General features: G+C 42.4%; 1 long non-coding RNA gene across 1 annotated transcript in view; it reads right to left on the minus strand.

The window, feature by feature from the left end:
- Positions 1-2,473: 2,473 nt before the first annotated feature.
- The window catches only part of LOC116970758, a 35,838-nt gene continuing 24,208 nt past the window's right edge, over positions 2,474-14,103 (minus strand). The window contains exons 2-3 of the long non-coding RNA XR_004411303.1: positions 13,140-13,258; positions 2,474-3,410 (exon numbers count right to left, since the gene is read on the minus strand). This is a non-coding gene — a long non-coding RNA (uncharacterized LOC116970758). The remainder of the gene's footprint in view (positions 3,411-13,139; positions 13,259-14,103) is intronic.

Consider the following 14,103-nt stretch of genomic DNA (forward strand, 5'->3'; position numbering starts at 1 on the left):
TTGAAGAGGGAGGGTGAAGAGGAAGAGGAGGGAGTGCTGGGGGAGAAATGAGCCGTGCCTGCGCAGTTGGAGGCTATGCGTGAGTGGTGCAATATTGCGTTGGGGGAACGGCTTGTGTTAGGGGAACAGGTGAGTGGTGGAATCTTGCATTGGGGGAGCAGACAGGTCTGCACTTGGTCTAGTGTTTATATATAAGTGCAGTTAAGTTATTGGCTGATCAGCAACAACATCCACATTCAAGATTTGGCAAGGAATGGAGGGTTATGGGCTGAGTGCAGGTAGATGGGACTAAGGGAGAATATGTGTTTGGCACGGACTAGAAGGGCCGAGATGGCCTGTTTCCGTGCTGTAATTGTTATATGGTTATATGGTTATAATTCACGTAATGGTGCGTACAGTCATTCATTTGATTTACTTTTGTTGTATCTAAAATTGATATTGTTTCGCCCTAATATATAGAAGTGCAGTGTAAAATATTACTATTCAAAAGGTATGGTGAATATGTGTAGTTTGGCAATTTATTTTAGATTCAATGCATTTTTTAGTTTTTTAGTGTTTAGTTTTAATGAAACGGCATAGAAACAGGCCCTTCAGCCCACCAAGTCCATGCCAACCTTCAATTACCCCATTCACACTAATTCTATGTTATCCAACTTTATCATCCACTTCCTTGACATTAAAGGCTGTTGAAGTCATTAAGCTTAAGTAAGTTTATTATAGTCATATCTAGTTGCCTTTAATTATTATATCTGCTTGTGTAAATGTGGGTTGTATTTTATACGTAGTCTGGGGCGTGTTTTGGGCTAGAGGATTCGGGCGCACTCTCAGATGATCAGTTTTAGTTTGATGTCGAGGCCATGGGATGAAACAGTTTTCTACCATGACCACGAGCATGATTGGGACATATATATGTTGTCAGATGATGTACTTTTACAAGAAGAAGTTTTATGATTTATAAGACATTAATGGAACGACGATTAAGAACAGAAAGTTATGAGTTATTTCATTGTTTTGTATTATTACAATAAAGAAGCTGTTAATCAAGAAACTACTTTTGATAGATTCATCTTTGCTGTTTCAAATGTGTTGTGGAAGTACATCCTTGTGATTGAGGCAGTGCAGCGTAGGTTCACGAGATTGATCCCTGGGATGGCGGGACTGTCATATGAGGAAAGATTGAAAAGACTAGGCTTGTATTCACTGGAGTTTAGAAGGATGAGGGGGATCTTATGGAAACATATAAAATTATAAAAGGACTGGACAAGCTAGATGCAGGAAAAATGTTCCCAATGTTGGGTGAATCCAGAACCAGTGGCCACAGTCTTAGAATGAAGGGGAGGTAATTTAAGACTGAGGTGAGAAAAAACTTATTCATCCAGAGAGTTGTGAATTTGTGGAATTCCCTGCCACAGGGGGCAGTGGAGGCTAAGTCACTGGATGGATTTAAGAGAGAGTTAGATAGAGCTCTGGGGGCTAGTAGAATCAAGGGATATGGGGAGAAGGCAGGCACGGGTTATTGATTGGGGACGATCAGCCATGATCACAATGAATGCCGGTGCTGGCTCGAAGGGCCAAATGGCCTCCTCCTGCACCTATTTTCTATGTTTCTATGTGGAGTGTGTAAGACTACTTTTCTAATCATCCCCGACAAATTATTGGCTATCGAAGGTTGAACTTTGAGAAGTTGTAAAAACCGCCACTACAAAGGCAATTTACAGAGGCCAATTTACCTACAAACCTGCTTGGCTTTGGGAAGTGTGAGGAAACGAAAGCACCTGGAGGATACCCAATAACTTTTTTTTTTGTTGAGTAATTGCCATATTCTCTTATTCTCTGCATGACAAAGTATACTGTGTTTGATAACTCTGTTCAGGAACACCTTGGAAATATCACAATGTTAGACCATGAAGGTTTTTATTATTTTTGTGTCCATTATATTCTACTAGGCACGAAGCTCATGGGACATTGTTAGAAATCCTTATAAGTAATTTTCATGTTTTTAAGCATTTTAATTTTGTTAATGAAAAGCATTGTGAATTATGAAATAATCCTTGTTTCTACATGTTCCCGAATCAAAAACCAGACGGAACCAGAAACTAACCCTTGGACTATCCTTGATCGGACTTTGCTGGCTTCACCTTGCACTAAATGTCATTCCCTTATCATGTATCTATACACTGTAAATGGTTCAATTGTAATAATGTTTTGTCTTTCTGCTGACTAGTTAACACGCAACAAAATCTTTTCACTGCACCTTGGTACACGTGACAATAAACTAAACTGAACTGAAGTGCCTTCATGGGTTATTTGTTAAAACACAATCTACTGAGGAAGCTTCAGTGGTTAATAATGAGGTACTATGAAAATGAAGCATCGGTGACACAAATAGCGAAAGGCAGCTGTTTGCAGTCGTGTGCTTAAACAGTTCCAGGAACCATGAATCGAAGGCTTGTGACCGCACAGGAACAAGTAATAAGAGTAATATGAAAGTGGTTTATTTTGTCAAATGCGATATTTTGAAACTCACGTTATTATATTTGTGATAATGATAAATGATAAAGTTGATTAAGTTAATCCGGTACCATACACCAATCACATTATCTCATCTATCACAATTTTAACTGTAAATACCTATTTAAATAATATCACAAAACCAGTACACCCAATATCCTCAAACAGTGTATTGTCTTGACTATGATGTTGAGTAGACATCATTTATTGGGTATATTATTATTTTTAATTTAATTATCTACTTAGAATTCACACCAAATTATAATCATGGCTACATCTTAGAAAAGGCAAAACATCCGTTTGTCTGTTCACCATGATTAACAAGTTAAAATATTATCATGTGATGCAAAAAAATCTGTTTAAATAAATTGACAAAAAAAGGGAGAACAGTGGCTATGACAAGAAAACAGCATTAGTGTCCATATGTCACTGACTTGCAGGCGCCCTAATGTAAAAAGACTTGCAATATGTTAGAGCAGACTCCACAGCAAGTGAAGCAAGAAGAAATCTAGTGGTAACAGCAAGAGCAGCATCGTAAAGCTTTCTAATGTGATAAGTAGCTGCATTGAATCATTCAAGCAAGTCACTACATGGCTCTAGAAATAGTAACATTTCTAAGTGCACTAAACATGCATTTTTACATTATATGACCCAAGATAATTATCAATTAAACATTAAAACATTGCTGACATTAATTGGTGAGTACGAACATTGTTACATTGTATATTTTATATATATATAATTGCAAATTGAACTAGTGCAGAGTAATTATTGCAAGAACAGTATAAAATTAATTCAGTAGAAAGATAGGCCAGGGTGTAGGAAGGACCTGCAGATGCTGGTTTACACCGAAGATAGATGCAGAATGCTGGAGTAACTTAATGGGTCAGGCAGCATCTCTAGGGGAAAAGAATAGATTACATTTAGGGATGAGACCCTTCTTCAGACTAGAATGTCAGAACAGCTCTTAAAAGTATGTGCATAGCAACCTGTGGTGTGAATTTGTGGAATGGTCTGGAACAGGAGATAAAACTTAGCACAAGCATAATTCTGTTTAAAAAGATGTACATAAACACTTATTTAAAAGGATATTGGGATGAGGATAGGTGATTGTAAGTGGGATATTTGTTATACTGATTGTATTGGGAAGGGTGATTATAGAGTGATGGGTTGTATATATGACTAAGATACTGTATAGTATATGAGGGTTTTTTATTTTTTTATTTTATTTTTATTTTTTGTATGGCTTTGTAAATATTTGATTAGTGTTCAAATGTAAATAATTTGGTGTACATATGGTGGCTGGTGTACATACGGTGTACATATAGCTGCTAAATTTGTATAAGATAATTACAAGCAGTTGAATAAGGGGTGGGAATTAATAAGCTTTGGCTTCTTCCTGCTTTTCGGACACATATGATTTCATTTATTTATAGATATTGTTTATGACACTTTATAAATATTTTTATAAATAAAATAAATAAATAAATATGAAGAGGTACAAATAACAAAGAACGTCTAGCCAATTAGTTATTTGACCAGTTTGCTGAAGTTTGCCAAATTTATTCTGGTTACATTGTTATGACAAAAAGTGGAAGTTTTGTTTTAGTCTGGTCTGAAATATTAGAGGGGTGTTGGTATGAAGGGCTGAGGGAGAGGGGTGGAGCAAGAACAGGCAAGCAATAGGTGGATCCAGGTGAGGAGGGATTGATTGAGAGATGGAGTCAGGTTGGGGTGGGAAAGGTCGAGAAAGTAGCAGACACAGGTAGCTGATATGTGGTCAACAAAGGGCTGCAGATAATGGAATCTAATGGGGTGAGAAGGTGAAGCATGGAACAAAATAATGGAGGTGGGGTGGGCAGATGGGAACAGGGAACAAGGGGATAGGATCACAGTTGGAGGTGTATGTGTATGATGGACAGAGTGGGTGGTGAAGGGGAAAGAAACTGATGGCTCCCCAGATGGAATACGAGGTTGTGTTCCTCCAGTTTAGTTTTGGCTTCATCCTCGCAGTAGTGCAGTTTGAACAGAACAGAGTCCTGGAGTATTGTGTACAGTTTTGGTCCCCTAATTTGAGGAAGGACATTCTTGCTATTGAGGGAGTGCAGCTTAGGTTTACAAGGTTAATTCCCGGGGTGGCGGGACTGTCATATGCTGAGAGAATGGAGCAGCTGGGCTTGTACACTCTGGAGTTTAGAAGAATGAGAGGATATCTCATTGAAACATATAAGATTGTTAAGAGTTTGGACATGCGAGAGGCAGGAAACATGTTCCCGATGTTGGGGGAGTCCAGACCCAGGGCCCACAGTTTAAGAATAAGGAGTAAGCCATTTAGAACGGAGACGAGGAAACACCTTTTCTCACAGAGAGTGGTGAATCTGTGGAATTCTCTGCCTCAGAGGGCAGTGGAGGCCGGTTCTCTGGATGCTTTCAAGAGAGAGCTAGATAGGGCTCTTAAAAATAGCGGAGTCAGGGGACATGGGGAGAAGGCAGGAATGGGGTACTGATTGGGGATGATCAGCCATGATCACATTGAATGGTGGTGCTGGCTCGAAGGGCCGAATGGCCTACTCCTGCACATATTGTCTATTGTCCATTGAGTCCGTTTTTTGATATGTCAAAAGAGATAACTGCATTATAGCAGAGAAGCTGTCCTGTTTCATATTCTTGGCATGTTTATGTTAGTGACACGGGCTGGGTGGCAGCAGGGAGCCTGGAACATAGATGTCAGTGACAATGGATATGAATATTGAACTCAAAAATGTTCACATAGAATATACAGCCCAAAGCAGACCATTAGGCTCAACCTAACCATGCCAACATTTACGAATGGAAATCATATGATGACAATAAGGTTACAAAAAAGGTCACTCCTCTGTTCTCAAGAGGGTAAGAATCCAATACCTTCTTCCTTTCCTGGCAGTTAGATATGCCATCACATTTCTGAACCATGTTTGTACATCTTTCTTTGTATCTTCGCTGACAGCTCCGTATTCCTTTTATAATATGTCTAGTTGAATTCGCTCAGTCCATAAATACAGGGATTGCTTGTGAGAAATAACATGGCCCTATATTTATTTACAGCACCTGTCTACTGAGCGTGATGTGGTTTACTAAGCCCCTGTGTGTGATAGACAGGAAGTGTGCACACATTTCCAGTCAGAAGTATACTGTTTGCTCTAATAGGAGAGTGCAGGGCACAGCTGTAGAGTTGCTTCTTCACAGCTTAAGCAAGCCAGGTCCTGACCGCCAGTATTGGCTGTGTGGAGTTTGCACCTTCACCCTGTGATTGTGTAGGTTTCCTCCAGGTGCTTTGCTTTCCCTCCCACATTCAAAAACTATATGGGATGTGAGGTTAATTTGTCACTGTAAATTACCACCAATGTGTCGCCGAGCCCAATGGTCAATGCAGACTAAGCGGGCTGAGGGCTTGTTTCCATGATGTCTGACTCTATAACTCCAATGGGAAAAAGATTTCTATTTTAAACTTTATGCCTGTATGTGGACTCATTTCAGGCTGGTTTGCCTTGGGGAAGCTATAAACTGCAAGGCATGTTACGGCACCAACTCTGTCCACAGACTTGCTTCAACTCCAGTTCTCTGGATTTTATGGCGTGATCTACAGACCTTGTCACAGGTGGGCCGGGATATACTTGACGGGCTGGGCGGGTGAGTAGGGTGAGAAGAAGTGCAGTCCTTCCATTATCTTCACTGAACTTCTATATGCTCCCAACAAATGTACACATGTTTTGTAGTACTGATCCCACTACTCTTTCAGCAATCACGGGCCAAGGAACGTCACATCCATTGTTATGGATCGGAAAGGTTTGGAGAGATATGGACCAAATATGGGCAAATGGGACTAGCTTAGATGGGCATCTTGTCGGCATGGACGAGTTGGGCTAAAGGGTCTGTACCATTTTATAACTATAATTCCCTCTTCAAAGTTGTAATGGCATCTTCATCCATCACATTTCCAGGCAGTGCATGAGTGCGGAGGAGATTACATTAAATACAATTAATTTAAGGGAGATACACCTCACGCACAGAGAAATGTAATTTTCGAAAATGAAAACAGAAAATGTCAGGAACACTTGGGCAAGTCGGGCGGCATCTGAGGAAAGAGAAACAGGATTAAGGTTTCAGGTTGCAGGTTCCAGGTCTTCATTAGGGTCTCTGAATAATAAGAAAAGTAAATGTAAATTTACTATACAATTATTGAAATGCTTGCAATTTACCCCAATGTTTCTATCTCCATTTCTCCCCATTGTGAATTGCTAGCTAACGAATGCCATATGAATAATATGTGAAATCAGTTCTTCATTTAAGCATTCAAACAGCAAACCCATTTAGATAAATATTTTTTATTTATGACGCAGCGAGATACTGAGAGGGATTTCACTTTGTTTTCAAAACAAAATAGGAATTATTCCAAACCATATTACAAAAATGTTGCAATATAGGAGTTATTGCCATCCCTTCCACTAAATTGGAATAGGCCACGTGCAATAAATTATTCCGTATTTAACTTTACAGGCCCCAATCCGCAACAATGATGCCAATGCGGAAATGGTTGGCAGCTTCAAGTTCCTTGGCGTTAATGTTGTAAATGACCTGTCATGGACTAATAACATGGAAATCGACAGCCAAAATGGCACACCAACTCTACTTCCTGGGGAGACTAAGGACATTCAGCATGTCTCCAGTGACTTGCAAACTTCTACAAATTGACCATCAAAAATATACTGTTGGTTTGCATCACAGCTTGGTTTGGGAACAGCTCTGCCCATGAACACGAGAATTTGCAGATGTAGCCCAGTCCACCACACAGAACAGACTTCCCACCACTGACTCCATCTGCAACATAATCAAAGACTTATCCCAAAGACTCATTCCCTCTTCTCCTGGTCCCATCTGGCAGAAGGCACAACAGCTTAATGATGTGCACAAAGACTCAGGAACAGCTTCTTCCCCTCTGTTATCAGTCTTCTGACCAGTCCTTCCACAAACTATTGTGCAATTAACCTCAACCCCATTGTGGACATTGGACTTTGTCTATGGAACCAATGCACTACAATACTGTGAACTATATTCTGCACTCTATATCTTCCTCTTTGCTCTATCTAGTATAATTGTGTTTTACTTGATTGTATTTATGTATGGTGTATCTGATCTATTTGGAGGGCATGCAAAACAAAGCTTTCCACTGCTTTAACCTAACTCATAAACCTAAACCTAACTCAACATCCAAATTATTACAGTTTTGGCAAGCTCCATTCACTGGTTAACCTAAGTAAGTTGATACTCATTTCAAATTCTTTATGACTGTAAGAAGTAGACTTTTGGGATGGCAATCTCTTTGTACATCTCCAAGTTTGCGGATGACACAAAGCCGGGGGGCAGTGTGAGCTGCGAGGGGGATACTATGAGGCTGCAGGGTGACTTGGATAGGTTGGGTGAGTGGACAGATGCATGCGAGATGCAGTATCATGTGGATAAATGTGAGGTTATCCACTTGGTGGTAAGAACAAGAAGGCAGATTATTATCTGAATGGTGTTAGGTTAGGAAAAGATGAGGTGCAATGAGACCTGGGTGTGCTTGTACATCAGTCACTGAAAGTAAGCAGGCAGTGAAGAAAGCAAATGGCATGTTGGCCTTTATAGCGAGAGGATTTGAGTATAGGAACAAGGAGGTCCTACTGCAGTTGTACAGGGCCCTGGTGAGACCATACCTGGGGTATTGTGTGCAGTTTTGGTCTCCTAATTTGAGGAAGGACATTCTTGCTATTGAGGGAGTGCAGCGTAGGTTCACCAGGTTAATTCCCTGGATGGCGGAACTGACATATGATGAAAGAATGGGTCGACTGGGTTTGTATTCACTGGAATTTAGAAGGATGAGAGAGGATCTTATAGAAACAAATAAAATTCTTAAGGGATTGGACAGGCTAGATGCAGGACAAGTGTTCCCGATGTTGGGGGAGTACAGAACCTGCGGTCACAGTTTAAGAATAAAGGGTAGGCCATTTAGAGCTGAAATGAGGAAAACCTTTTTCACCCAGAGAGTTGTGAATCTGTGAAATTCTCTGCCACAGAAGGCAGGGAAGGCCAATTTACTGGATGTTTTCAAGAGAGTTAGATTTAGCTCTTAGGGCTAACGGAATCAAGGGATGTGGGGAATAAGCAGGAACAGGGTACTGATTTTGTGCTGGCTTGAACTGCCGAATGGCTTACTTGTTTCTATGTACCCTTACTCTTGGATTTCCTCCCTCTGCATTAGTGTGACCAGATATTTGGTCCTCAACAATTGGTAAACTGTCCAAGTTCACGAGCAGTTCACCAATACATGATAATGAAAATTGGACAAGACCCCTTGCTGGTGATATTAGGTAGGCAGATGTTGCAATGAGATCACTGACTGTTCATTGTCTGCCAAAACTAAAACACATCCCCCCGGAGTGTTAGTATTGACATTATATTGAATGACTGATGGATTAATGATGTGAAATTCTTGACTCTTGGTGTAGTTAGTTCAGCAGCCAAATGCAGCATGAAACCAAATATTGCATCCAATAATGTAGGAAAGAACTGCAGGCGCTGGTTTAAACCGATGATAGACACCAAAAGCTGGAGTAAATCTGTGGAGAAAAGGAATAGGTGACATTTTGGGTCAAGACTGTTTGAAGAAGAGTCTTGAACCGAAAAGTCACCTATTCCTTTTTTCCAGATATGCTACCTGATCCGCTGAGTTACTCCAGCTTTTTGTGTCTATCTTTAGTACTGTAAATATGCTGATGCACTCTCTTGAATCACTGCATTCAGTTTGAAGGTGCCAGGTTTGATTGCTGGTGATATGGATGCCCAGGAAATTGAAGCTGTCCACCATCTCCACAGCAGCACTGTTGACGAGGACATGGTTTTGTTCACCTCCTCATTTCCTTACGTTAACAACCAACTCTCTTGTTTGGCTGACATTAAAGTGGCTTTTTCACGGGGCGACTTGACGCAAGAGTGAACCAGAGTTTAACATCGTGGGAACCTCGTGCGATAACAGTACGGCATTCGTGGACCACCGTGGACCACCGTGGCGCTAACGGCAGGTAATCGTGTAACTTGGTCACTCGGGAGAAAATTCAAGAAAGTTTGAATTTCTCCAAGAGTGACTTGTACACTTGTGGTTGAGCATTGCAACATTGTATGAACAAGTGGCCAGTGCGATATCCGTGCGATATCCGTAATAACTCTTGCGGGTACCGTGGGAACTCCTGTGAACGGTGAGTAACTGAGCAGTTTGATTGTCAGTGCTTGTTTTACCTCATTGTTAAATAAATATATTTTTTACTATCAGATTGATGTCTGCAATTCTTCATTAACACATCACTACAAGATGAATGTTTCTAATGTTATAATCCCTCTCATGCTGAAACACAAAATAGTTGAAGGGAGGTGAAATGATCACATTTTCATTCTTTTTCATTTTTGAGTGTTCAGGTACCTCACTTGCTGAGCTATTTTACTCCAGCAGTTTGTGTCTCTTTTTGTCTAAAGCAGTTTCTAAGACTGTAGGAACTCCGCGGGCCAGGCAGCATCTACGGAGGGAAATGGACAGGCGACCCTTTCTTCAGGCTGCCTTATCTATCTCCCCCCCCACCCCCTCCCCCCTACTCCCACCCACACACACAAATGCTGGAGAAACTCAGCGGGTGCAGCAGCATCTATGGAACGAAGGAAATAGGCAACGTTTTCTACTACCCTCTGTGTAAAGAAGCTGCTCCTCAGCTTTCTATTAAATCTTGCCCTCGCACCTTAAACCCGTGTTCTCTACTTTTTGATGCCCCGACCGAGTAAAAGTCTGTGCATTTCCCCTCGGTTATACACCTCCATTAGATCACCCTTCAGCCTCCTGCACTCCAAGTAACATAATCCTCGCCTGCCCAACCTCAGCGGGAGAAACTCAGCGGGTGCAGCAGCATCTATGGAACGAAGGAAATAGGCAACGTTGCCTACTTCCTTCGCTCCATAGATGCTGCTGCACCCGCTGAGTTTCTCCAGCATTATTGTGTACCTTCGATTTTCCAGCATCTGCAGTTCCTTCTTAAACACAAATGCACCGAGTTCCTCCAGCATTTCGTGTTTTGTTCAGTATTCCAGCATCCGCTGTCTCCCGCGTCTCCAATAAAACAAAACTACTGTCAAAAGGGTGAAGAATAGGGGCAGAGATAGATACATTCCTGATTAGTGCGGCTGTCAGGAGGTTATGGGGAGAAGGCAAGAGAATGTGGTTGAGAGGGAGAGATAGATCAGCCGCGATTGAATGGCGGAGTGGACTTAATGGACCGAATGGCCTAATTTTGCTCCTATAACTAACAAAGATAGTAATTGTTAGGGAAATGTAGTTATTAAAGACGAGGGAGAGCAGAAATGGGCAGTCGGGGATGGCTCGCGAGATACTTGCATAGAGGCACAAAAGTTAAAGAAAGGGCAGATAAACAGAGAGGGGGGGGGGATTTCCCTCAGTGCCCATCTGTTACCATTAATTGGACAGTTCGGTCTGTGAAACGCAACACGCCAGCCCCGACATCCAGCCCGGTGGTCAGTCCTTTGAAGATAGACACCAGTTGCTTGGAGCAACTCAGCCGGACAGGCAGCAACTCTGGAGAGAAGGAACTGGTGGCGTTTCGGGTCGAGAGCCTTCTTCAGACTGAGGTCAATCCCCTGCATGGATAACAGGAGTCCCAGCCAACACGACAATCGCCCGCTGCAGTCTCGGAGCTTCCACTGCGAAAACGGTGCCTACATTTGAGCACTTATGTAACTGAACCATCCTAACACCAACCACAGACCATTCCTGAACTACTACCTACCTCATTCGAGACCCTCGGACTATCTTAGATCGTATACTCACTGGCGTTATCGAGTTACAGTGTGGAAACCGGCCCTTCGGCTCAACTTGCCCATACCGGCCAAAATGTCCCATCGAAACTAGTCCCATCTGCCTGCGTCTGGTCCATATCCCTCCCAACCTGTCTTATCCATGTACCTGTCTAAATGTTTCTTAAATGTATGGATGGACCCAGCCTCAACTACCTCCTCTGGCAGCTTGTTTCATACACCCACCACCCTTTGTGCGAAAATGTTACCCCTCACTCAGATTCCTATTAGATCTTCCCCCCTCACCTTGAACCTATGCCCTCTGGTCCTCGAATTCCCTCTGTGGGCAAAGGACATATATTACCCTGGACTCTGTCTATTTCCCTGCCTGTTCGTCTCATGGTTTTGTACACCTCTCAGCCTCTGTCCCCAGTGTGGAGTTAAGGGCTTGTTTATGGGCGCCCTGGGCTGAGAACTCTGGAGGATGGGTTTTAGACTTTATCGGGAATCGAGATAGACCCCGTAATGCAGGAGCAAAGAATCGCAGACGCTAATCTGCATTTGAAAGACACAATATGCGGGAGTAACTCAGCGCTGAAGAAGAGTCCCGACCCGAAACATCATCTATCCATGTTGTCTAGCGATGCTGGCTGACCCGCTGAGTTGCTCCAGCGCTTTGTGTCTTTCCACTAGACCTGTAATAAGTCTCGGCTGGGTGTTTACTGGGATCTCTGGTGTTTAATAGACGTCCTGATGTTGTTTTTGATCGGGTTTACTACTGACAGTATTTAATCAGATCCATATTAAATCATTTCCCCTTCACCTTAAACCTATGTAATCTGGTCCTCGATTCGCCTACTCTGGGCAAGAGATTGTGCATCTACCCGATCGATTCCTCGCATGATTTTAAACATTATCTTGCACACAGCGTTGTTCCCTTCACCATGTATACACCATTTATGGCTCGATTGTTACTATTTATTGTCTGTCTACTGACTGGTTAAACGTTTGAAAGTTTCACCTCTCAGTAGATCATAAAATAAGACAACCATCACGGTCAATGTGAGACAAAGTCTTTATTCCTATTTGACAAAATAAAAAGACGACTTCTTGCACATATTGAGAGAAGGTGCATCGCACCAAACAACATTTGTCTAAAAAAAACAGATTATTCTTCAGCTCATTAAAGAGCTCGGGTGAAATTCTGACAAAGTTTGTGAATGCACTTTTATCCTCTTCGCACAGCACATTAAGCAGCTGATCATATTGTCCAAATTGAGGTCTCCGTTGAAAGATGGGCTTCACCCAGTGAGACTTCCTCTTAATTCTCTTTTTAATTAATCTCACCCTTCTGCCTTCACGCAAGCGTTCTCGATGCACATAGTTAGTATAGGCATGTCTCCAAATGAGCCAATTCAACCAAGGGAGGAATATAGTGTGTGAAAAAAACCAATATAGTGTGTGAAAACAAAGTAACATCATTTGTGCCACGTGATTAACAACACTACAGTTCACGATGTTCATTCAAGATTAACGGGAAAGCTCGGGAGACGGACAAGTCACTTGCACAAATAACAGAAATGCCGAGTACCGTGGGAACTCTTTATCTACCCCCCGTTATATCGTGCGAAACTCGTGCTGGACCACGACCACTTCACTCTGGTGACATCTTGCGTCAACTCGCCCCGTGAAAAAGCCCCATAAGGGCTTGGGTGTTGTCCTAACACCACGGCACAAAGTTTTCAATCACTTTCCTGTACCTCATTTCATTGCTGTTGTTGATCCAATGCCAATGTTCTGAGTGAGTGATTGTACTGAAGCGTTGCTCAAAAATCGCAGCATCATCACTATCTGTGCCCAACCGTTTTAGACAGCATCTCTGGACAAAAAGAATAGATGATGTTTCGGGTCGAAACTCTTCTTCAGGTGTTGTTTCTTTATGCATCATGATATAAGTATATGTGGATTTTTTTTCCTTTCAAATAATCCTTTCCTGTAGAGTTTCCTCATAGCCATTTTTAAAAATAAAATTGTGTTTCATTTCCAACAAACCTATTAATTGCATGGCATAAAAATATGTAACATCCTTTTGGCGGAATACATGACATGATACATGAGACACATTGCTGGTTTCACATTCTGCAATTTCTATATCTGTCCTTTCTTTACTTGTGCATCACTTTGCAACTGGATCCTAAACTACATCAACACCAGAAAACACAATACAAATTAGCAACACCACTTCCTCCTTGATTACCATCCGTACAGGGGCCCCTCAAGTCTGTGTGCTCAGCCCCCTGCTCTACTCCACACGGGTGGTGGTGCTGCAAGACGGCTGCCCTGCCAGCAGCGTGTTAGTCATTTCTACTTTAAAAAAAAATTTTTAGTATGTCCAAATGTTTGTTTTAATGTCTCTCGGTGTGTCTTGTGTGGGGGGCAACCGCTTTCGGTCACCTCCTCCACGGAGAGGCGATTTTTTCCATGTCGCCTCCCTCGCGGCCGAACACCAAGGATTGGTGCGGCCTTTCCCGGAGTCGGGCCCGGAGCTTGAGTAGTGGGCACAACGTGAACTTTTCATCGCGGAGCGGGCGAGCCCTCGCCGGGGGTCGCCAGAAGGGAGGCCCGCCGACTGTACATCCTGAAGCCGTGGTCTGTGGAGCCTGGGATGCCTCGTTGGGGACCCCGGTGGAGAAGAGCTAAAACATCTTGACGCCACGGTCTGCG

The sequence above is a fragment of the Amblyraja radiata genome, chromosome 3, assembly GCF_010909765.2.
Source record: "Amblyraja radiata isolate CabotCenter1 chromosome 3, sAmbRad1.1.pri, whole genome shotgun sequence".
NCBI lineage: Eukaryota > Metazoa > Chordata > Chondrichthyes > Rajiformes > Rajidae > Amblyraja > Amblyraja radiata.